Below are 25,121 nucleotides of genomic sequence, written 5' to 3'. Positions count from 1 at the left end.
GCTGAGAGTGGGACTGCACATCTCTCAGGAGCAGGTCCTAAATATTTTATCCTTCATCATGTGCCCATATACTCACTTTTTTGGTAGGGCTACTTGTCAGTTTTGAGTTCCTGGCATTAATTTGTTTAAAACACTGAAGCATTTATTCTGGGACTGTGAAGAAACCCACATATATCATCGGTTATATGTGGACATTTCTAACCTATAAATCTGGGAAAGCAGGTCAAAGTTTAAGCCCACAGTCTTACCAATACTCTTCAATATTCAGAAATATTAGAGAAAATTTACATGAGCGTTAATACCCAGAAATCTCACTTAAGAACTAGTACAGAGACTTGGGGTAAAATCCTGGCCCCAATGACATTAATGGGAATTTTCCAATTGACGATAATGGGACCAGGAATTCACTTTTAGAATATACTAGATAAAACTTTTATTCTCTGTTAAATATAGTTTGTTTACATGCAGCTATCAGAGAATAGCTGAACAAATGCAGCTGCTGACAATTACTTCTAGGCGCATTGATTTAAAAAAAAAATCTATGTTTATTTGCGCGTTTTCTCCAGATTTTCTTTCACCCCTGCCTCAGTCAGTCATCCACAAAAATACAGTGCTGCCTTACATAGCTACATATTTCACATGTTTAGTAACTTAACTCTACAAAAAATGCACTGCATGTGCACAGATGATTTTTAATGAGTACTAATTCATTCAAACAAAAACCAGTTTTCAATGAAACAGTTCAGGGCACATCTCACCTCCATGACAACTAGTTCCTTGCCAAATTTTATCTATTTTTGCACTGCATCTGTTGTTGGAGTCTGGGGAGGTTGGTTTGGTTGGAGGGTTTTTTGGGGGGGAAAGAAGGGGTTAAAGTCACAAAATTCATTATAGTTTTTTTAAAAAATAATGGAGTATTCTTTCCCTCCCTCCCTCCCACCTCCATCCCCACCCTCCTCTCCTCATACTCAAGTACAGCTTAACTAATTTTTTGTTCAGATTTTTTTTTAAAGTCTCATTTTTGGGCATAGACCAAGCCAGGAAATTTCAGTCCAAAAGGTGAACATTTCAGAAAGTTATATGCACGTCAGAGCAGGATTACAATGGAAACATTTATGTGCCCCATCTAAAATGATAATTGCCATTATAATGAATGTAACAGCATCAGTGCCATCTCTGCTATTGCCACATTTCTGAGGAAGATGCATATAACACATGGAGTTTAATTTGACTTTATGTGCATACGCACATAAACCTTGTTCTGCAGTGAATCTACACATAGCTCGGTGGGTGGATACTGCATATAAAAATCAGCATCACACAAGGGTATACTGAGTTCATACTGTGTTTATTGCTGGTTACATAAGTTAAAGCTGAGTTCACTGGTATAGTGGGAATAGTAAGCTATGTGAGAGGTTTTATAGACGTAACTTTAGTGCCTTCATGACCAAAGATAGAGTCTGCTTTGCAGGCAGCTCCATCCAAGAAAAGGAGTGTGTAGGAATGTGGAAGGGAAACTCCCTTCCACTCCAGGGGCATCTCTTCCAACCCCCCTGGAGTGAACACACACATACACACACAGGAATAGTACAATGAATATAGGAAAATGAAATATTTATTCACAGAGGGATAAATGGAGAAAAAACAATAGAGGAAGATGTAGGAGTGGTAAAACAGGGTTATACTCCACACGAAGCCCCATGGGCTCAGGTACCACAATATGAAAGGACAGGCACTAAGCAATGCATCTACACCCAGAGTTCAGGAATCCTGGGCAGGGTTCCAGTCTGGCAGGGAGTTCTGGGTGCTCCTGATCATCTTCGGTATCAGTAAACTTTCCCCAACAAACCCCACAGGTGCCCTCTTTTGCTGCTCTCTGCAAACTCCTCCAGCCTCCCTCTTTATTCCCAATGCAAGGTTACAAGCCCCAGTACTCATGGCCCCCTACACCTCTTGGCAGCAGTGATACTGGATCCAGCTCTAGTTTCTCCTTCTTGAGTGATTCCTCCCTGGCACGGTGTTCCCACTGGCTCCTGTCCTTGGGCTTCCCAGTCGGTCGCTCTGTCCCTCCCAGGCTTCGGGCTGGTTCTCAGCTGCTTCACTATATGAGGGTCTGCTTGCTGTAGTCCCCCCTGCCACACGTGCGCACACACACAAACACACACACATACACACACAACCACTCTTCCTCTCTCCACACCCTGCACTAATCAGCACTTCCTTTCCCTTACAAGGTCTGAAAGGGGCCATGCTCTCTAAACCTAAAGAGGATTACGCAGACACATGACTTCTATCCAAGATGTAGAGTTTGTACATTTTGACAGAAGATACAACCACTGGACTACCATCTGCCTTCAAACAAACTAGAGTCTCAAACTCAGGCTGTGAAAATATTGTATTTTAATCTTATTCATCTTGTCCATTGGGGAAAAATTATTTACATTATGCTATTGAATGTTCTTGTTAGCAGAATGGCTACTGCGGTCACTGTGATATCAGTGAATGCTGTAGGGCTGCAAAGTAGTGGTTTTACTTGCAGCTGGAATATTTGCAGACAATCATTATACTCTTTTATGCTTTGATATTTCAAGAATCCCCCCCCCATCATCATCATCATTTTGGGACAATGCCATTAAGAATTTACAATCTTGAGGGAGTGCAGAGAAAACTTTAAAAAAGGTTAACCTATCAGAATTACACCATTTTGGGTGACATGTTCAGTCCAAGTTAGCCCTACAGACACCTACTTTGCCTGTAAGCAGTCATTGTAGCAACCTAGCTGGGGTTTGTTTAAATATCAACTCAACTAGCAAAAGTCCTCTTAAAAACTGATTTACCTGTTTTATTTCCTGCCTACACTTAATTTCTGTTAAGGTGTCCCACACTAATACTCTGTTCTATCAAGGTTCTTCCCCCCAGCTAAGAGAAAGTAAAGAAACTAACCAACTTTGGACATAACCACTTTTTCCTAAACAACTCCTTTATACTCTCCCTACTCAGTTGCAATATGAATGCATGTTATTTCACAGGCCTGATTCAATGTTCATGGAAATCAATGGGAATCTATACACTGACTCCAATAGGCACTGGATCAGGTCCTGAGTCAGGAGATGGAGACTACACTAGTGTTGTTCTGTGGCCTGCAGAAGCTCTAGCAGGAAACACCAAACACAAATGCACTTGGTCCCTTCCTCTCCATTGACTATTGGCAGCAAAATGCCTAGAAATCTGAACCTGGTCCAAAGCACAGATGTCTTAAGGTTTGCCTACTTGAGAACACTCAGGCAAGTTAAGACTAATTAACTAAAAGTGTGGGTATTAAGCTAAAGCGAACTAAGACCACTGTACTTTTGAATGAGATCATCCACACCACTTAAAGTGCTTTAACTTCACACCTTTAGTTAATTCATCTTACCTTTCCTGGATGTCCCCATGTAGACAAGCCTTTATAGAGGGGCGTCACCAAAAGTGACTAAACAGTGGAAACTGTACAAAAACTCCAAAACAACCTGCAAAGGGGAGGGCGAGAGGGGGGAATGAGTTTGTCTATTTTTTTTATTTTTTGCTCCTTTGTCTGGAAGGTTTGCAGGAGGAGTTAAGATTTTGGGGGTGCTTTAATATTTTTCTTTAACCTTAGAAATAGCAAGAATATAAACTCTTGTCATCTCTGCATTTCTCCCAGGGGTCTCAGTTAAACAACTCACAGATGTGAACTAAAACTTTTGTTGATCTAGTGGAGGTATAGAACCTTTAACAAAGATTGCTTCTTCCAACAGTTTGAGAGTGTTTTAATGAAACAGTTTGAACTGAACATAAACTGGGAAGGGAAACCCCACCAAGAGTTTCAACAGTCTGAATAAAAAAATACATTTTCTCTTTCAATTAATCAGGTTTCACTGTATCTATTGTCAAACACCTGTACATTCTCTAATCATCCATAAACCACTCCAGGAAAAACAAGGTAGGTGAGACCCAAATTTCTAATGTAAAAATAAGAAGTAGCAGTAGACATTTAAAAACAAAATTTCACGTTCTCTTCGCACAACATCAAGAACCAAGACAGGACACAATCCCAATTTTTAATTCCCTCTGCAGGTCCTCTCCATGAAGCAGTTCTACTTAAAATAACTTTTATATCAGTCTTCCTTAGTCCCTTTCCTTCTTACAGGTTTCTCAGAATTCCATTCATGCTGTCATTTTCCCCTCCTAAAAGCTTCCCAGCAATCATTCCGGCCTGCTGTTCTGACCAGCTTTTGGAGAAAAAGAACAAACTGTGCAAAGGAAATGAAGCAATGATAGAAATTAGAAATATAAAATCCTCTGTTAGGTCATCTAATCCATTCCCTGAGGGTCAATGGAGGTTAGTTCCTCTACTAGAACTTTATTCAGTTTCCCAAACAATGGGGTTTTTCACCCCTTCCCTTGGGAGATTATTTCACAATGCAATAGATGTAAATGTCAGGAAGTTTCTCCTGATGGTCAGCCTACATTTTCAAGCTCTTAGATTTATCCCAGAATTGTGTTGTGTTTAATAATGTAGTTTGCATTGATCTGAGTTGGAAAATGCCCAACAGCGCACTATCAAAACTACACTACAGGTAGTGAGGGCCCGATCCTGCAATGAGCTCAGCACAGGTCAATAAAAGTTGTTCTTCTCAGTAATAGACTTTTTAAAAAAAAAAAAAACAAACACCTTCTTTAAGAGTCTAAACTGGCCTTTGAAATAAAGTTTATCTGAAGCCAGAGTTTAATCACGATTATCTGACAAGAGGTTTCACATGGTTTTCAGTGTTCCAACTTTCTCATAATATCTTGTGTTCTTATTAATGGCCCAGATCCTAGGGTCAAGTAATTATGTGAGAATCTCAGTTTTAAAAAGCAAGTTTCTAGCCGTGATGGTTGTGAGGGAAAGCACGAAAACATGACCAGAGCATAGAGGTCCAGAACCCACAAGACAAATAAAGGTTTCAGAGTAATAGCCATGTTAGTCTGTATTCGCAAAAAGAAAAGGAGTACTTGTGGCACCTTAGAGACTAACCTAAATAAAGGAACCTCATATTTACTGTTTAAAATCTCATGATTTTTAAGCCAATCATGATTTCTTTGCAGCCAAACTCGTGAATTTTAAGCGCTTGATGTTGGCAGTATTGGTTGTGCCCCTGGTCTGCACTGACCAGCCTCACGTCAGCTAACCCAACACGAGACCATTGTATCTGAACACAGTATAATCTAGGCAAGCCCTAAAATGGCACTCTGCCTTCCTTCCTCCTGCTATTACCGAGGGCTCCTGCACGTGATGTAAGGGAGCAGAAGCTCTTACCTCAAACCAGGAAGTGAAGGCAGGGTCTGGCAGCCCGGGGGTAAAAGTCTATCAATTAATCAAAGCTTTCAATTGCAGTGATTTGCAAACGCAAGTCGGGAATTCACATTTTGAAGTCTGGTTCTAGTTGTTTAAAAAAATATGGCGCTGGATTCTCAGGTGGCGTAAATCAGCTTACTTCTCTGGCCCACGGAGCTCTAAACAGGGCTAACCTCTGCAGCCGGCTCCTGTCTGCAGTAGTGGGCATGGCCATGATGCCCATTCAGCAGGACATAAGGCCCAGCAACCAAGGAGAGCCTGAGGATCAGTGGCACAATCACAGAAGGGAGCAGAAGGAGAAGGGACTTTTTCCTCAGGTTTTTAAGCATTTTGTTGATGACAGCTGCCCCTCACTGCAGCTAGAGAACAAAGTAATTCTCATTGATGGTCATCCCAGCTGTCATATGGGTTTGTCCCACTGACTCAAGGGGAAATTTCATTAAAATCCCAAAATTCATCCGTGTAGAGGAGCTTCTTACACTCCCTGCCGCAGACCCCCCTAAACATACAGTGTGACAAGTATCCCATGCTGCCATTAGTGATGGCACCCATCCAATGCATCATAACTTGTAGAAGAGCATGCCACACAGCAGCCCTCCAATTCAAATTTCTCCACACCCTCTACTTACCACACCCCAACCAAGCATAATTAGAGGTAGCTACACACTGGGGAAGATGTCACTGCTCAACAATTTTTCCTGACTATATGCCCACACCCTCCAATTCCACAACACACTCATAGCTTTGCTCCTCTCGGGACCAGTAGCAAAAAAGAGGCCTACATTTGTAATGTAAACCACTACAAGATTATACTCACTGGCCTACCACAATCTGCCCTCGAACACAGTTGTGAAGTCCCAAATTGCATGAGATTAACTCAAGGCAGAATTCAGCTCGGCGAATCTAGTTTTGTGGTGATTTGCATTCCCAATGCACTGCAGATTGTGGGGGTGTAATAGGATTGCCAACTTTCTAGTTCAATAAAACCGAACACCCTAGCCCCACCCCTTCCCTGAGGCCCCGCCCCCTCAGGACAGGGGGTTGGGTTGCAGGGAGGGGTGAGGACTCTAACTGGTGGTGCGGGCTCTGGGGTGGGTTCAAAAAAAGAGGGATTCAGGGTGCAGGAGGGGTCTCCGGGCTGGGGCAGGGAGTTGGGGTATGGGAGGGGGTGATGGCTCCAGCTGGGGGTGTGAGCTCTAGAGTGAGGCTGGGGATGAGGGGTTTGGGGTGTAGGAGAGGGCTCCAGGCTGGGGGATGGGGCCGAGGGATTCAGAGTGAAGGAGGAAGCTGTAGGTTGAGGTGTGGGAGAGGGTGAGTGCTCTGGGGTTGGGCCGGGGATGAGGGGTTTGGGGTGTAGGAGGGGGCTCCAGGCTGGGGGGGGGAGCTGAGGGATTTGGAGTGCAGGAGGGGGCTGCAGGTTGAGGCAGGGGGTTGGGGTGCAGGAGGGGCTGAGGGCTCTGGGGTGCAGCCAGGGATGAGGGGCTGAGGGTGTGGGAGGGGGCTCTGGACTGGGGCAGTGGATTGAGATGCAGGGGGTGAGGGCTCTGGGTGGGGGAGCGGGCTCTGGGGTAGGGCCAGGGATGAGGGGTTTCAGGTGCAGGAGGGTGCTCTGGGTTTGGGGCGGGACTCAGGGCTGGGGCTCAGCATTGGGGCAGGAGCTTACCTCAGATGGCTCCCAGTCAGTGGTGCAGCGGGGGGGCTAAGGCAGACTGCCTGCCTGTCCTGGTATCGCGGTGCATGCACCTCAGAAGCAGCCAGCAGGTCCAGGTCCTGGGGAGGGGGAGCGGGGAAGGAGGCGCCACAGGCCGCTCTCGCCAGCAGGCACCACCCCCCCAGCTCAGCCAGTGGGAGTGCAGAACCAGTGCTCTGGTCGGGGGCAGCACGCGGAGCCCCGTGCAGCCCTTCCCCCACCCCCACCCGCCTAGGAGCTGGACCTGCTGGCTGCTTCCGGGGTGCAGTGTGGTGCCAGGATAGGTAGGGACTAGCCTGCCTTAGCGTCACAGCACCGCCGACCGGACTTTTAATGTCCCGGTCAGCGATGCTGAGAGGAGGCACCAGGGTCCCTTTTTGACCAGGTGTTCCTTTTGAAAACCAGACACCTGGTCACCCTAGGATGTAACCAAGGACAGAAGATGGCCCCAGATATACAGCAGTCATGTCCTTAAAAATCCATTACCATGATTAGACTGTCTAATCCAAGAGCAAAGCATTCCATTTTTTGAAGCATTCTAGTGCATATCATGTCATTGTGTAGCAGGATATACTAAGCTTCTGTTTACATTACATAAATTGTTTGGCTGGGAACAGAAAACAGTGCAAAAAAATTTTCCCAAGAGTTATTTTTGTTCTGTATTTACAGATTAGCACCATTCAGTGTCAATGACAATACTGTTCTCCCCTTATACTCCTGCTGCACAAAACCGACAAACTCTAGATTTACAGCACTGGCATTTCTCAGAGAAATGTCACTGGGAATGGGGGTGGAGGAACGGAGGGAGGTTAGACAGGCTTCTTTTTTTACAAGTAGGTGGTTTTCAAATAAAGTCTATGTAAGGTCAAATTTACCCCCTAGATTTTGGCTTTACTAGTATTTCGTATAACAATAGTATATAAACCTCAGTCTAAGTTTTCTCTCCAAGCCTAGCTGTTGTTGTTCTTATTACAGTAGCACTAAGAGGCCCCTACCAAAAGAGTGGCCTTATTATGCGAGGCACTATACAAACACAGAGTAAAACAGCCCCTGCTCATATGATCTCACTGTCTAAACCAGGGGTGGGCAAATCCCGCGAATCCCTGTCATGTAATTTGGGAGATTAAAATTAGGGAAACTAGCAGTTTCTTTTGCAAATAGTTATCATCAGCTTCTTTCAGTGAAGTCTCTAACAGTGCATTTTTTCAGTATTCATCTTGTACTTGTATATTGCCAGGAAAACAAATCCTTTAAACCCAATCTGCGATTTAGCTTGATCGAAATACGTAACAGCATTTTCAAAGCACTCTCAAGATGCACTATAACATCAACTGACCGTCTTCTTTTTATTAATAGTCCAAATAGAAGCTTTTATTAACTCAAAGTGCTTTAATACAAACAGTATGAAAGTCTGAACGCTTGAAGGATTGTGTTGTTTATGCCATACTTGCAAAGTTTCTCCACTCTCCCCACATGCCGGATCGGTAATGACAAGATGAAGGGAAAGAGGAGAAAACGTTGAAACTTCCCCTCAGCTTTAGGGACTGACCGTGCTCCCAACTCTTACAGCAAGTAGTAGCCACTGGGACTGTTAGAAGAGCAAGGTCCCACTCGCCATGAGTAAAGATGGCACACTGAGATCCTCAGTGAATAAATGAACTAGAATAATGAATCCTCCATTGTTGATTTGATCAACATTTACAAGATGAGGAGCCATGATAATTAAACCAAAAAAAGTTTCTTTTTACCAATTTAGATAAAATAGTTAAAAATAGTAGGATAAACACCAGGGGCCAAATTCATCTCTAGTGTAACTCCATAGGTGGCAACGGAATGTGGGTTGAATTTGGCCCGTTGACTTCAACTGGATAGTGCAGATATCATCAGTAAGCAAGCTCAGGTGAGGGTGCTGGTTCTAATCTCTCAGACTCCGTCAGTTTAATGGTCATTTTAGTCAAAGAAGCACTACATCAATGCACAGATGACTCAGAATGAAAAGTGGACCATTTTAGGGACTTTGGCCTAATGGCACAAAAGGAATTATGTGCCTTAAGTCCCTCTTCTAGGTGCCTGAGTCCCAGATTTGGAATCACTGAAATGCACAAAACTCCCACTGAACCCTAAATCACTCTCTGCCTAAGTTTTCAGAGTAAAAGTCCACGAGGCACCTACGTTTCTGCCTCTGGGCATGCCTCCCTCTCGGCATTCAGGTGCCTGTCTCCTGCCTAAGCACCAGAGCTATTCATAACCCAGGGAAAGATAGGTATTTGGCTGCCTAAGTCAGGTGCAGGGCCCCATCCAGTAGGCTTGGTCAGAGGGTACCTACTGGACTGGGCCCCTCAGATGTGTTCACACAAAACAACCAGGGGGTGCAGGGTGCATGAAGCTGCTGGGGCTATATCTACATTATAAACTCTCTCACTCTCTCTGGCCCAAATGACTCAAAGAAAAAGAGAGCACACAGACATACGAATGATTCAGTAGTCTGGAGGTCAGAGGATTTACCTGGAAGGTGAGAAAACCAGGATCCAGTCTCCCTGTTCAAATGACTCTTTTCTTATTTATCCAGAGTGTAACAGCTTCAACAGGAAAGACTGAGGGTGCCCCACGTTACAAAATCCCATAGCAAAATGGTTAAGAGCACTTTCCTAAATGTGGCAGATCCCTGTTCAAATCCCGTCTTCTCCTAATCCCTGCTTCAAATTTACTCCTTTTACCTAGAGCTGTCCATAAGACAACAGTTCTACTTCACGACAGCTTTTGATGTTTGTTTTCATTCTGGGGGGAAAAAATCAGAAGTTTTCTCTAAACAAAATTGTGTCAAAAACGTCGGGTTTCGGCTTGCTCTCGCTCTCTCTCTAAAGTGAACAGAGTGTCCTGGACATCAGTAACCTTCCAATCAAAATCTTTGTCAAGATCAATCCCTCTCTGCAAAATGTCTCAGTTTTGATGAAATAGATTAATTTGATTTGACAAAAATACATTTAGTCAAAAGTGTTCTGACTACCTCTTCTCAGCCTTTTGTCTGCTCACTACAGTGGCTTTCAGCAGTGGGAGACTCATTTTTAAAACTCTGGGCACCAGTGTCCAACAGTCCCCAGCGCATTGATCAGGACTGTCAAAATCCAGGATATTTAAGAAACCCAGGATATTTCAGGCCACATTGGGACAGAAGGCAGGGTCTGAGTCAATATACTACTGTACCAAGTCTTGATTTGGGGAAATTAACTTCAAAGCTATAGATACTAAAATAGGTTAAAAGTGACATTATGTGCTTGTCAAAGGTCCAAGAAGTCAGGAAACAAAACCAAAATCAAAAGACACATTTGATTTGATTCTCTGAAGTGAATGCTTCTGAGAAGCCCGGAAATGAAGATTCTAGCAGGAGATTTGTAAAATTCCCTTTATGACACAGCTGCATAGTCTTACTACACAACAATAATAATAATTCCGGAATAGGGAAAAAGAGAGTCCAAAAACCAGCAAGAACATAAAAATTCCAATAGAACTGGCTGACTCATGGGATGGAATCATTTTGGCTCTGCCAAAGAAAAGGATATTTCTAGTAATTGACTTTACTGAAACTGTACAAAACAATGAAGCTCGAGAAGTCATTCCACTGAAAGTGAAGGAATCAGCTGAGAATATTTAAAATCCCAAATTTTCATACACACTCCACTGAAATATGGCTGCAGTTACTGACTACTGATCAGAAGCAGTATCCAATCCTTCTTCCCTTTCTTGTATTATCAAGATGGAGGGGAAAAATCCCCTTACAAAACAAAACAAAACAAAACAAAAAGTATCACTCAGACACACACCAAGCTAATTTTTGAAACAATTTGTTGCTATTGCAGTAGGTAACGATTATATGTCACACTTATGATTATTATGTAAACATCCCAGTAACTTCACATAGGTTAGCAGACAAGATTTTCATGACATGCTGTAAAATGTAGACTATACAGAGAATTTAGCTGCAGATATTGAGCTAGACGGGATGGGGGAGACAACAAAGAATTAGAAGTCCAGGACAGAATCTCACCCAAAAAGAGACAGACAGAATATGACATCCTGGATGCTGGGAGGGGCCTGGGAACAAATAAAGAAACAAAAGTAAAAAGTATGCATATGATTATTCTGATTAAATTTGTTGGTGCAAGAGCCTTCACCTCTGAAGACTGTGCTATCTCTCGGTCTTGTAGATGCCCTTTTCTCTCCGCTGAAAAGATCTCTGCTGCCTTGCCTGTACCTGTGAGTTTGTCACTCCCTGTCATAAACATACAGCTAAGGGTAGCATAAAATCCCTCCTTTACCTGTAAAGGGTTAAGAAGCTCAGATAACCTGGTTGGCACCTGATCAAAAGGACCAATAAGGGGAGAAGATACTTTCAAATCTGTTGAGGGGAGGTTTTTGCTTTGTCTCTCTCTGAGACAAAGAGAGAGACCAAGCAAGTAATCTAGCTCCTACTGAATGACACATCTAACTTACAGAAATAGTAAGTAATAGCAAGGAAATGCGTTACAGTATCTTTTGTTTTAGCTTGTGAATTTTCCCTGTGCTAAGACAGAGGTTTATCCCTGTTTTTTGTAACTTTAAAGTTTTGCCTAGAGGGGAATCCTCTGTGTTTTGAATCTTATTACCCTGTAAAATTACCTTCCATCCTGATTTTACAGAGGTGTTTCTTCTACTTTTTTTTTCTTTATAATAAAGTTCTGTTTTTTAAGAATCTGATTGGTTTTTAGTGACCTAAAAACCCAAAGATCTGGTCTGTGCTCACCTGGTTTACCTATTTGGTTGGTAGATTATTCATAAGCCTCCCCAGGAAAGGGGGTGAAGGGACTTGGAGGGATATTTTAGGGAAACAGGAACTCCAAGTGGTCCTTTTCCTGAATCTTTGTCTAACTCACTTGGTGGTGGCAGAAGTGCCCATCCAAGGACAAGGAAGAATCTTTACCTTGGGGAATTTTTTTAACCTAAGCTGGCAGAAATAAGCTTAGGTGGGTCTTTCATGCAGGTCCCCACATCTGTACCCTAAAGCAGTGGTTCTCAAAGCCGGTCCGCGCTTGTTCAGGGAAAGCCCCTGGCAGGCCGGACCGGTTTGTTTCCCTGCTGTGTCCATAGGTTCAGCCAATCGCGGCTCTCACTGGCCGCGGTTTGCTGCTCTAGGCCAATGGGGGCTGTGGGAAGGGCAGCCAGCACATGTGTGAGGAGAACGGAAAATGTGGGGAGGCACAGAACGCCTGGCACGGAGAGGAGAATGGAGGACCATGTTATGGGGGACACAAACATAATCCTTGGCTATGATAACTGACACTTGCTGAGGAACTGCCCTATACCTTAGAGATGCAGTAAAACAACCTAGGGTAAAATCCAAATGAGAGTTTTGCCATTAGCTTCAATGGAGCCAGGATTTTGAGGCATAAGTCAGTGTGCATTTACAATGCATTTAAGACATTTTATTTCTCTTTGCAAAATAATTAAGATTCTCGCAATTAACTACTGACCCCTGTAATTTCAGGAAAAATGGAACTTTCTATTTTTATGTCAAGATAAGAATATTAAAACAGACAAGAAGAGGAGGAGTATTTGTAAAAAGAGGTAAAAGCAGCTATTTAAAGAACTACTGACACAGTCTGGAAAAGGTTGAAATATTTAATCAAAGCCCCATTAAGTCACCATGCAAGTTCTCTCCCTTTGTACCTGACCATTGAGATATCTGGTGCACAGAAAGGTTTCAGCCTGCATACCCAACCTAGTCAGATGTTGTGGCAGCTTCATTCAGTGATGTCAACATCCTGGGTTTGTGATGTTATCACTGCATGGTGTCTTCACTGAAAGGACAAGGCAGGAGGAGAGAATGAGGGCTTTGATTAACATGCACATACTTTGGGCTTAAATCATTCCCCGCTATGGAAAAGTTGTAGGAGGAGAAAAGTCACTCAGCAAAGTCCCAATTTTAAGCTTGGTTTTACCAAGAGAGATGGTGTCATGACCCTCTAAATTCACAGGTGCCCCATGATGCACAGGGAAATCCACACAGCTCAGGGTGTCTACCAAGCCCTCTGCTCTATCATCCTGGTCCTCTTTTCTTCAAGATAACCCATACACCCCAAAGAGCCATGCTGCTACTGCATGCCCTCCCACGTGCCTCTGCCTTACTCACTACTATTCCCATGCAGATGCTACAAGAGTTAATAGTGATGGCATTATGTCCAGCAGAAGTTTCACAGGACTGAAGGGAGATGCTGCTGCCTAGACCAGCTGTCCACCAGCTTCGCCCTCCCCTCTGGCCAAACAGCTCCCTCCCGCCACCCCAGCCTGTGAAGTCACAGGCAGGCTGGTAACAAAAAGGAGCTTGCACGACCTATGTGTGGGAACAATGCCACAGGCTCCTCTCCATCACCTCCTTGAATACTTGCTAACCATTTTTTCCTTCCCTCCACATCTCACAGCAGAGGGTGTGATGTAGCCTTATGTAAGGAAGGCACCCAGACAGAAATATAGACAACAAAGTTCTCTTTGAGCAAGCTATAAATCCCTCATCATATCTAGTCATCTAATTAAGCAGTAAGGCATGGGAGGAAGTAGCTTTCTGGGGGAGAGAGCTGCAAACCTCTGGTGCATTATACAGCACAAATCAGACTAAGAAAAAGAAAGTAATACAGAGAAATCAACAAAGAGGAAAACATCAATCACTATTATCATAAAGCACACTATGAAGCTTATCTTTAAAGCTAAACAACTATTTAAGAAGGGCAATAATCGTCCACTAATGCAGTGCCTGGATTATTTTATTGCTATTGACCACTAAATCATTGCTTAATTTAAAAAAAATGGGGGGGGGAATCCTTTAGCATTCACTATTTATTACCAGACAGTTTAAAAGCCCTGTAATGTACCCAGCCATCTAAAGTCATTTCACAAGGATATTTAACACATTTAACAGATTCCAGACAGCAGAAATATTGATGAAATGGTCTGCTCTGGCCTTCTTCTAAAAGAGATCTAAGAGGATACTTGCAGTTAAGGCAAAATCTTGAAAAATATTTAAAAACTGTCTCTTTCCCACATAAAAATTTTTATTACATCACCCACCTTGTCTCCCACATAAAAACAGACTATTGGTTATGCCCCCCCGCAACCATAAATCTAGCTTTGGGCAACTCAAATTTTGAATGATACCATGATGAGTTCCCTAAACAAGGTGTTAAAGCCTTAGTTAGCAGCCAACATACTGTGGCAAAATACCAAAGGCAGCAGTGTTAAAATACACTTGAGAGGAGTAGGAAATCACCACAGTTGTTACCCAAGTAAAATCTGGTCCATAGACTAATTAAGCAAAGAGGCAAGGGTTCCTAACTATAAGAATAGTCAGCAGCGTAAAGACCCGTGAGCTGCATAGCACATGGAAATCTATTCTCCAGCTTTATCCTCTTTCATATCACCCCTCCTCCAGATTCACATTCATCCATTAAATTACTCTACTGAAGCATAATAATCACACCAAGGTAAGCAAAATTAATTCCAAGCCACAATTCACAGTCTCGGCTAACAAAGCCTACAATTATGGGCGGAGGGGGACGACGACACAATTCTCCGTAAATGAAGTGCACTGCAAATTACCCCCACAATAATGTTTTAATCTGTATAATTGCAAAACACTGCATTAATTCAATGGTGCAGCTGAGATTTTACAAAACACACAAAATCCGAAAGTTTAAAGTTGAGGTTCTCACAAATACTATATGCACTAGTACACATGTGGTATTTTCCATGGACCAAATCCTGAAGTTCTTACTCTATGGATCCAGTCCACATTGCTGATCAATTCCCTCTCTCATGGAAGCCTGGCAATTGCAGGTATACAACACCTCTCATGATGTGGCCCTTGTTTAAGACAATTGGAGTTTTGCCAAAAGACCTGAAGGATTCTGAATAACTTTTCTGCCTTAATATAGTATGGGTCAAATCCTACTCCGATGCAACACGCCAACAAAGTGAAGATAAACAGAGAGGCTGGCCTGTGAGTCCTCTCTGCAATTAGATGTACTGGCATAAGACAAGATTCTGCACTGTGGGCTACCACAACAGTGTGGAGTGTACTTTTTTGCTCCTTTGAGCAGGAGTGAAGTGCATGCCGACCTGTTGGTGGATAGGAATCATTGCTGATTGTCAAACCTGCCTGGGTGTACATGCATGCCCCTTTTCCAGCAGGCCAGGCTCCTTGGGATGTAGCATGGGCTCCTCTTGATTAGCTGGACACACTTCCTGACATATTCTTTTTCAAAAAGAGATACTTCTACATGGCTGCTTGTGAGAGAGAAGGTGGCCTCTGCTCTTTCTTTCCTCTTCTAGGTGCCTGTCTACACACAAATTGCTTTAGTTAAACTGGTGTAAACCTCTTTGTGGACACACTTATATTGGCTTAAAACTATTTATGTCTATTTAGTTTGCTCCTGTTACCATAAATCATGTTTAAAGTCAATTTAAGATTGTCCAAAACACAAAACTCTATACTGATTTAACCAAATCAGTTTAAAATCATACCTTTAATTAAACTATTGTGTTTAAACCAGGCCTTACACATCAGTACAGTGAAGAGAAGGAGTTAACCCTATAAAATACATGCAATGTTTGCAAGTTATTTTGCAGTGGAAGTCATAAGCTTGAATTTCCACCATGATTTTGCATTGCCATAGTTTATTGTATTTCATTTCCTGGTGTTTTTGTTTTGTTTTTTTGCTATTTATTTATTCTTTAAATTAAAAAAAACAAGTAGTTCCACTTTGAAATAAACATTGAAAGGGTTACCAAATTTAGCTCCACTACCCTTCAATACATGGAATTACCATACTCCAGATTTACACCACCATACAGCAGAATTTGGCTCATGAGGTCCATTAAATGCAAAATGTGATATGAACTTCAACATAGATGTGCCACATACTAATACATATGCTATGATTTTTGAACATATAATCATTTAAATAAATGGAACGGTGTTAGCTGCAACATGTGGCTATCCAGATACACTGTGCATATACTGTTATCCTTGCATACACCTGAAGAACTGTACGCTCGTGCTATGGTTTGTGATATGCCATTTGTGGTGTACAGTATCGCTACCAGCCTGAGAACAATATGGATTACAGACATTCTGCAGCCCATGTCACACATATGTTTATGGATTGCCGCACACCTGGGCTATGACGTAGGCCAGCAGTGGCACTGAACGACACAAATGGTATTTCACAGATGGATCGTGTCTGTCACTTAGTTACCACTTCAGCAACACACCGCAAAATGCTGCTGTGCAAATTAGAAAAGCAATTTTTATTCTCGTTAGCCATAACACGTAATGGACCAAGACAGTGAATAGAACATTGATTATATCACTCCTTCCATAATCTGGACACTTCTAAACAAGATACTAAATGCATTTTCATTACAACATGGTTCTGAGTTTATACAAGCGGAGAGGTGCTTATCTTTTGAGATGTGAGAATGTTGCTCAGAGGAAAATAGGTGGTTCTCTCTTTACATAGCAAGAAATGTGGTAGCAGGGATAATTTCTCCTATACTGCCAATTTCTTTTTGGAAACTAAGCAACTTCAGAGAAAGCATCTCAAGTCCTCGTAATGGATGTCCTCTCACAACATATTGCAGCTCCTTTGCCAAGCAGCAGCAGATTTCAGGTCCTTGCAGGAAATTTTCATGTTTGGAGGAGAAATCAGGGATGTAGAGTCAGGATATTTTCTTAGTGTAATTTGTTTATTTTACAAACTGTACACAAGGGTTGTTTCCTTGAGCAGAGAGAGTCATACACTGCACACAAGCAACTCCCTTTTGCAGAACCTTCAGTAAGGCACCACAGTCCCAACATCTAGGAGCAGCTCTCTTGGGCCTCTGTCTCTCCCACACATTTCTGGGATCTCACTACTTAACCACACTGCTCCCTGTTCCTCCCTCAACCTTTGGGCTTTTCACCTGGGAAAACACCTAGACCAAAGCTGTCTCAAGATGGCCACAAAAGGCCATGAAAGGTGAGCCTGGGCATCAACCCTCCCTTTTGTGCAGGTGTTTCACAACACAAAGGAACTGCAGAAGAGGTTCAACTGCCCAGGCCAGGGAATCCACACAATTCCCTTAACAAGTCTCTGGTTACAGAGAAAATTTCATCCTCAGTACTAATACCTCAACAACTCACAGCACATGTGACATTACCAACTGTCACCATAACACTATCCTTTATACTGACATATGGTGGGATCTTCATTTTAATGGATTAACTATCCTTTCATATGAACACAGTCTAGTATAATTAATCTAAATATAAGTCCTCACATGTAGTGCAAATTCTAGCTCAAGGAGCTTTAAATTAGCAAGTATACATGTGCAAATGTTTCACATCACATGGGAAAACCCATCAGAAGGGAAATATGGAGGGCAAGTTACTCCTGCCAAGGCTGACTACAAACTAATATTCCATAGAACAGGTATAGAGCCACATGCTGAAGGAAATAGAAAGGAGAGTGACAGCTTTTCCCTTTGGCCTTGGCTACACTTGCAAGTTACAGCGCAATAAAGGAGCCCCGGGCGCACTAGCTCACTACCTGCCCACACTGGCAAGGCACGTAGAGCACTCTGTCTCCGCGGCTACAGCGCTGCTGGTCCTCCACCTTGGCAAGTGGAATAACATTTGCTGCGCCCCCGCTGGAGCACCGCGGCGCCAGTGTGGACGCCCTGATCCTATAGTGCGCGCTCATCAGCCTCCAGAAGTGTCCCACAATGCCGGTTCTAGCCACTCTGGTCATCACTTTGAACTCTACTGCCCTCCCCTCAGGTGACCAACTGTCAGACCTGCCCTTTAAATTCTCTAGGAATTTTGAAAAATCCCTTTCTGTTTGCTCAGCCAGGTGTGGAGTGCTATCAGCGAATCTTTCCAGGTGACCATGCCTCCAGGCACCAGGCAAGCCCTGGTATGGAGCAATGGCAAGTTGCTGGACCTCATCAGTGTTTGGGGGGAGGAAGCTGTCCAGTCCGAGCTGCACTCCAGCCGTAGGAATTACGAAACCTTTGGGCAGATATCAAGGGACATGATGGAAAGGGGCCATGACCGGGACGCACTGCAGTGCAGGATTAAAGTGAAGGAGCTGAGGAATGCCTACTGCAAAGCCCGAGAGGCAAAACGCCACTCTGGTGCTGCTCCCGCCACCTGCCATTTCAACAAAGAGCTGGACGCAACACTTGGGGGCGACCCCACCTCCACTCCGGGGACCACTATGGACACTTCAGAGCCCAGTGCAACAAGACAGGAAGAGGAGGAGCAAAGCGGGAGCGAGGGTGCTGAGGTGGAGGAAGACACCCCAGAATCCCTAGATGCATGCCGCCAGGAGCTGTTTTCAAGCCAGGAAGGTAGCCAGTCACGGCAGCCGGTGCTTGGGTAAGGACAAACACCAGAGGAGGTTCCCAGTAAGCAGCTTTTATTTTAGGAAGGAAGTTATTCGGTGCGGACTCTTGGGGCGAAGAGGGTTATGGCTGCATGCACGCCTATATGCGGAATAGGGCTTTGATGTGCTCTCTCACATCGCGGTAATCAGCCTCAGTGATCTCTTCAAAGGTCTCATTCAGAACTTGGGCAAAGCACTTGCGCAGGTTTCTCGGCAGAGCCACTGTGGTCTTTGTCCCAGTCAGGCTAACTTGTCTGCGCCACTGTGCCGTGCGGGGCAGGGGGGACCATTGCTGCACACAGGCAAGCTGCATATGGGCCAGGGCGGAAGCAGCACTGCAGTAGAAGACCCTCCCTTGCTTCCCAGGTCACCCTCAGCAGCAAGATATCTTCCAGGACAAACTCTTGTGGAAAATGTGGGGACAGTGTTCAGTACAGGGGTCTCCTGCTGCTGTCGGCTCTCCCCAAGGCACAGAAACCCAGAGGACAGTACAGCTGTGAAACAATCAGTCACACTTGACCCTGAGCTTAATCACCATTTTGGGGCTCCTATGGGTTTTGTGCACTCACTTTGGAACAGGCAAATTATGCTATTGTGTAGACTGTGCTTTCCCCTTAAGTACAGGGGAAATCATTGCTCTGTCTGGTGTGAACAATGCTGCTTCTGTTAAGTGTTGCATTTTGCCTTTACAGATGCAACCTTGAGATCCCAGCCGTCCTTGTTATCAACGGCCGAAAGACTCCAAAGAATCAGAAAGAGGCCACGTAGCAAGGAAGACATGTTGCATGAAGTCATGCAGCATTCAAGTAATGAAAATCAAAAAGTGCAGGAGTGGCAGGAGAGTGAAAGGAGGGTCTGCCAGCAGAATGTGGATCGCCGGCACCACAGCACGGAGCAGCTGCTAAGCATCATGGAGTGCCAAGCAGACTCAATACAGGCGCTCGTAGCAATGCAGGCGGAGCATTTCCACACCCGCCACCCCCCCACAGCCCTTCTCCCAAAACTCTTTCCCTCGTGCCCCCATGTCACCGCCAACCCACTTTCCCCAACAACCGGGTTCCTACCACCACCAGCTGCCTCCAACACCTGTAGCTTCACCACCCAGCCCTGAAAACTGCAACCCTTACCCACTGCACTCAACCCCCATCACCATGCATTTTAGCCATCCTGAAGTGCAGCACTCATTGCACAGCACTCCAGACAGGACATACGCAAATCTGTGATTGTACCATTCCCCACCCCCTTGCCCTTTCTGTTTCCCAAGCAGTTGTGTCTCTTTTCAATAAATGAATTTTCTTTTCAATAAATGGATTTTTTTTGGCTTTGAAAACGTTCTTTATTATTGCATAAAGTAAAAGCCCAGGAAAGAAACAGGCACTGCAAGTCAGCGTAGCAAACACAGAGTCCTACTAACATTGAAACCACTGCATTTCACTCCCGTGCAGGGCACCAGACATTATTGGTGGCTTTCAGCCTCAAATTGCTCCCTCAAGGCATCCCTAATCCTTGCAGCCCCGCACTGGGCTCCTCTAATAGCCCTGCTCTCTGGCTGTTCAAATTCAGCCTCCGGGTGTTGAACCTCTGAGTTCAATGCCTAAGTGAATCTTTCACCCTTCCCTTCACAAATGTTATGGAGGGTACAGCACGCAGATATAACAGTAGGGATGCTGTCATTGGCCAGGTCCAGCTTCCCATACAGCTTCCCGTTCCCTTTAAATGGCCAAAAGCACACTCCACAGTCATTCTGCACTGACTCAGCCTGTTGTTGAACTGCTCCTTTCTGCTGCCAAGGCTCCCTGTGTAGGGTTTCATGAGCCATGACATTAAAGGGTAAGCAGGGTCTTCAAGGATCACAATGGGCATTTCGACTTCCTTTATGGTAATCTTCTGATCTGGGAAAAAAGTCCCAGCTTGCAGCTTCCTGAACAGGCCAGTGTTCCGAAAAAATCATGCGTCATGCACCTTTCCGAGCCAGCCTGCATTAATGTCAAAGAAACACCCATGGTGATCCACAAGCGCCTGGAGAAGCATCGAGAAATACCCCTTCCGATTAACGTACTTGGAAGCTAGATGGGCTGGTGCCAGAATTGGAATATGCATGCCATCTGTTGCCCTTCCACACTTAGGGAAACTCATTTGTGCAAAGCCAGCCACAATGTCATGCACGTTACTCAGAGTCACGGTTCTTCTGAGTAGGATGCGATTAATGGCCCTGCAAACTTGCATCAACAGGATTCCAACGGCCGACTTCCACACTCCAAACCGGTTAGCGACCGATCAGTAGCTGTCTGGAGTTGCCAGCTTCCAGATTGCAATAGCCACCCGCTTCTCCACCGGCAAGGCGGCTCTCAATCTCATGTCCTTGTGCCGCAGGATGGGGGCAAGCTTCTCACACAGTCCCATGAAAGCAGCTTTTCTCATCCGAAAGTTCTGCAGCCACTGCTCGTCATCCCAGACTTGCCTGATGATGTGATCCCACCACTCAGTGCTTGTTTCCTGAGCCCAAAAGCAGCGTTCCACGGTGGTGAGCATGTCTGTGAATGCCACAAGCAAACTCGTGTCATATGTGTTACTCGAGTCAACATCATCATCAGAGCCCTCACTGTCACTTTGGATCACAAGGAATAACTCGACTGCCAAACGTGACGTGCTGGCAAGACTCGTCAGCATACTCCTCAGCAGTTCGGGCTCCATTCCCGCAGACTGAAAGGGAAAACAGAGCGCACAGTACAAAAAACATTGAAAGATGGCGCCAAATGTGGACGGAAACAAAGGGAACGCTGGGATGCGAACCGATGCATCACGGGGCATTGGGACAGGACCCAGAATGCCCCGCACTCCCCGCCCCCTTCCCACAAGCCACAGCGCCAGGAAGGGAAGAGGTGCTCTGTAGGATAGCTGCCCATAATACACCACTCCCAATTGCACTGCAAGTGCCACAAATGTGGCCATGCCAGTGCGCTTGCAGCTGTCAGTGTGGACAGACTGCAGCGCTTTCCCTACTGCGCTCTCCAAGGGCTGGTTTAACTCACAGCGCTCTACATCTGCAAGTGTAGCCATGCCCTTTAATTACAGCTCTCATTGGTGCTCCAAGAACACTATGAGGAGGGCTGTGGCAATGGAGACTTACACTGATTTTAAGCAGGATAAACTATATTACTTTGTGCAGGACACAGATACAGCTATGCCCACCCATTAGGGGGCTGCTGCTGAAGGTCCATGGTGCAGAGCTCACAGCCAGATTTGTCCCTTTGTGTCCACCCCTTTCCCTTCCATCAAAAGCACTGAAGTTTATAATTACCTTAAGGCCTAATCTCGCTCCTATTGAAAGTCAATGGCACAATTTCCTCTGTCTTTAATGTGAGCAGGATCACACCCTGAATCCAACAGAGGTGGCCTTCAGTGCAACATTTTGTGCTTCCTCTACTGCAAACTGATTTTGAACTCAGTTCCAGATCTATGTTAATTTTTAAACTGTATAGCATGTTTGTATTCGCTAGAGGGATTTTTGCCCCTTACTGCACATAAACAGAAAACTGATGTAATTCCTTTCTCATCTTTCCTGCCCCCAAGACCACATTGCCTAGTAGATTGCTTGCAACTCACAAGGAGTAGCACTGGGATACCAAGCCTCACTGTAAGTAGCCCAGCCTTCTGCAGATGTCCTGAGATCCACATGATTTCATGCAGTTCATTTATTAGGAGAGTCATGCTCCCACCCCCAGCTAACCACGTCAGGGTGCAACCCTTCTCCCCCACCACCACCACTACCACTTTCCACTCCTCACCCCATCCATGGGCCAAGCTGTAGGAAATTCTGCACATTATAAATGTATTGTGTTTTCTGGCCCTTCCACAGGTTTTCTCAAGTAAGGACAATATAGCCTCTGAATTGGTTCATACAATATATCCTGGGGACTGGATTCTGACACCCTTGCTCGCACGGAGTAGTCCTTTACTCAACAAAACATTCCAACTGAAGTCAGTGGGAATTCTTGAAGAGTCAGGTACTACTCAGCATAAGTAAGGATATCACAATACAGTCCTAAATTAGGATTTGACCCAGGGTGCACTGAAGTCAATGGAAAGACTCCGTTAACTTTAATGGGCTTTGGAACAGCCCTTTACTGGTTCATTGAGGCAAAGGTCATATTATGTTATATAGAATATATGTCGACTGGACAAAAATAAACCCCACATTAGGTGTGCAAGTGTCCCCACCTCATCCATTGTAAATTGCAGTTCTTGGATAGCCGTAAGCACACAGTCAAATAATAAATAGTAAGTGTATTTGTTTTATAAACTGCTACCGTTTAATAAATGGTTACCTTTTTCCTCAAATATGATAACAACACAATTTTCTTCAAAGTTATTGTTTCTAATTATTGTTGAAAACAATCCCCAAAAATCCATTATTTGTATCCAATGTTGTTTAGGTTTAAAATCAATACAAGTAATTCAAACAAATCTTGCACAGTTCAAAACGGGTAATTTTAGAGCAAAAATAAAGACATTTTAAACTTTTAGAAGCTACTGTGGAAAACTTAAAGGCAAAATTGATGGGTTCAGTGATCATGTATTTGTGTTGCAAAATATTAACCAAATCCTGCACCCACTGACATCGATGAAAAGTTTGCCATTGTTCAATGGGTGCAGAATCTGACCCTTCATGAGACTGCTGAAAATGTTGCTTTAGGGAGCGACAGCCACTATGAATTACAGTGCTGTGGTATAAATTTCACATCCTGGCTGTATATAGGACTTACATTTTCTAACAATACATTTTCAAAGAACAATCAATTTTTTTAATAGCATTAAAAATGGCACTTTTTCCAGGATGCAGGTATAAAAATTTCCTGCAGCAAATGAATATTTACAACAGTGACTGAGGATTCAGCTGTTGCATAGAACATAAGGTCCCAATACTATGAACTTTCCATGGACAAAACTCCCATTGTAATCAACAAGATTTCCATGCATCTTTCAGGATAGGGCTAGTGAAAGTAAGCCGGTATGGTATGGTACAGCATACTGGTAAGAGCCGGTACACAGCCAACCGTACTGGCAGGGGGCAGCCTCCCCAGGGCCTGGCAATTTAAAAGGGCCCAGAGTCCCTGGCCCTTTAAATCACCGCCAGAGCCCCGGGGATGCTGGCCGCCACCAGCCAGAGCCCTGGGCCCTTTAAATCGCTGCCAAAGCCCCAGCGTAGTGGCAGTGGCCGGAAGCCCCAGGGCTCTGGCAGCTATTTAAAGGTCTGGAGCCCCGAGGTAGCAGCAGCAACCGTGAGCCCTGGGCCCTTTAAATCAGTGCCGGAGCCCTGGCGTAGTGCCGGTGGCCAGGAGCCTCAGGTCTCCAGCGGCGATTTAAAGGGCCCAGGGCTCCAGCCCCTTAAATCACTGCCAGAGCCCCGGGGTACTATTGGTGGTGGTGGCTGGGAGCCCCAGGACCTTTAAATTGCTGCCGGGCTGCACTGAAGGGCTGGCTGGGGAAGTCTGGCTCTAGCCCCACCCCTTCTGCCCAAGGCCCCGCCCCTTCTGGTTGAGCTGCCCCCCTCCCACCTTGCCCAGCCATCCTGCATACAAGTAAGTCCCTTAAGTTACTTTCACCCCTGATTGAGCCCCAACTATCACAAAACAGAAATACTCTTAAGAAATATTTTCAAAGTTTATTAAATTTCTCCAGCCAATGCACGTATAATTTTGATAAAATATAAAGAATTTACAGTATATTGAATAACCTGGAGGTGAGTCATACTCCCATGCAATATATTTTTTATTAAACTATTACATTAAATTATTTAATAAGGCTTCTATATAATTAAATTTGGAGAAAAAAAAAGAGATCTTATACAGTAATTCTTTTGTAGAGCTCTCTCTTGATAGCTCCAGCTACAAGAAATCAGCAATCACTTTAGCTGAACAAAATGTAATTTCTAATCAAGTATCTATGAAGATCACATCAAAAATTAAATAAAAAGAACTATGAAAACCAAAGCACATGGCCCTCCCCACTCCCTCCTCCTAGCTTTTTAATACAGAATTCAGTGCAATAATTGAATCCATCTACATTTTGAAATAGGGTTATCTGTATTCCATTTTACAAGTATGTTGTAGGGAAATTAATAGCCAGTGCTAAATATAGTACCACGATTAAAGTACGTATTGATCTATAGAAAACAATTTAGGCTGGAAAGCTGCTAGGAGTCCACCCAGCCTGTTCTCTGTGCCTCTCAGGCAGAGATTATAATTTCTTGCTCTGTATGAAATAGCCTTGTGGTATTATTCCACAGTGCTGGAACTCGCCCAGAGGCCCAGTGGCCACAGAAAGCTCCCAGTGGATGGGTGGATGGCTGGCCTTGGAGCAAGTACAAAGCAAGAGGAATTCATCCAGTACTGTTGCAGAGCCTAGCACAGGGACAAGGGGTAGGAGCAAGCTAGGTCTGACCTCAGAGCAGGTTAGAGCTATTTACAGGCTCCCATAGTTTGCACCTACCCTTCTCCACACTGCCAGATCCCCTGTGAGCCTTGCAATAGTAGGGAACCACTAGGTCTCAGGCCTGCTGCCCCAGGCACACTTCCTTTCACTCTCCACTAGCCCACCCCACCCTCAACGTACCTCC

At 44.4% G+C, this 25,121-nt stretch overlaps 1 protein-coding gene across 1 annotated transcript in view; it reads right to left on the bottom strand.

Annotated features, from left to right (window-relative positions):
- The window catches only part of PLCL1 (phospholipase C like 1 (inactive)), a 314,879-nt gene that overhangs the window by 275,877 nt on the left and 13,881 nt on the right, over positions 1-25,121 (bottom strand). The window lies entirely within an intron of this gene.

This window comes from Lepidochelys olivacea (genome assembly GCF_965140295.1).
Source record: "Lepidochelys olivacea isolate rLepOli2 genome assembly, chromosome: 11".
NCBI classification, from domain to species: domain Eukaryota; kingdom Metazoa; phylum Chordata; order Testudines; family Cheloniidae; genus Lepidochelys; species Lepidochelys olivacea.
Note: the sequence above shows the minus strand (reverse complement) of the source record. Positions and strands in the feature narration are given on the sequence as shown.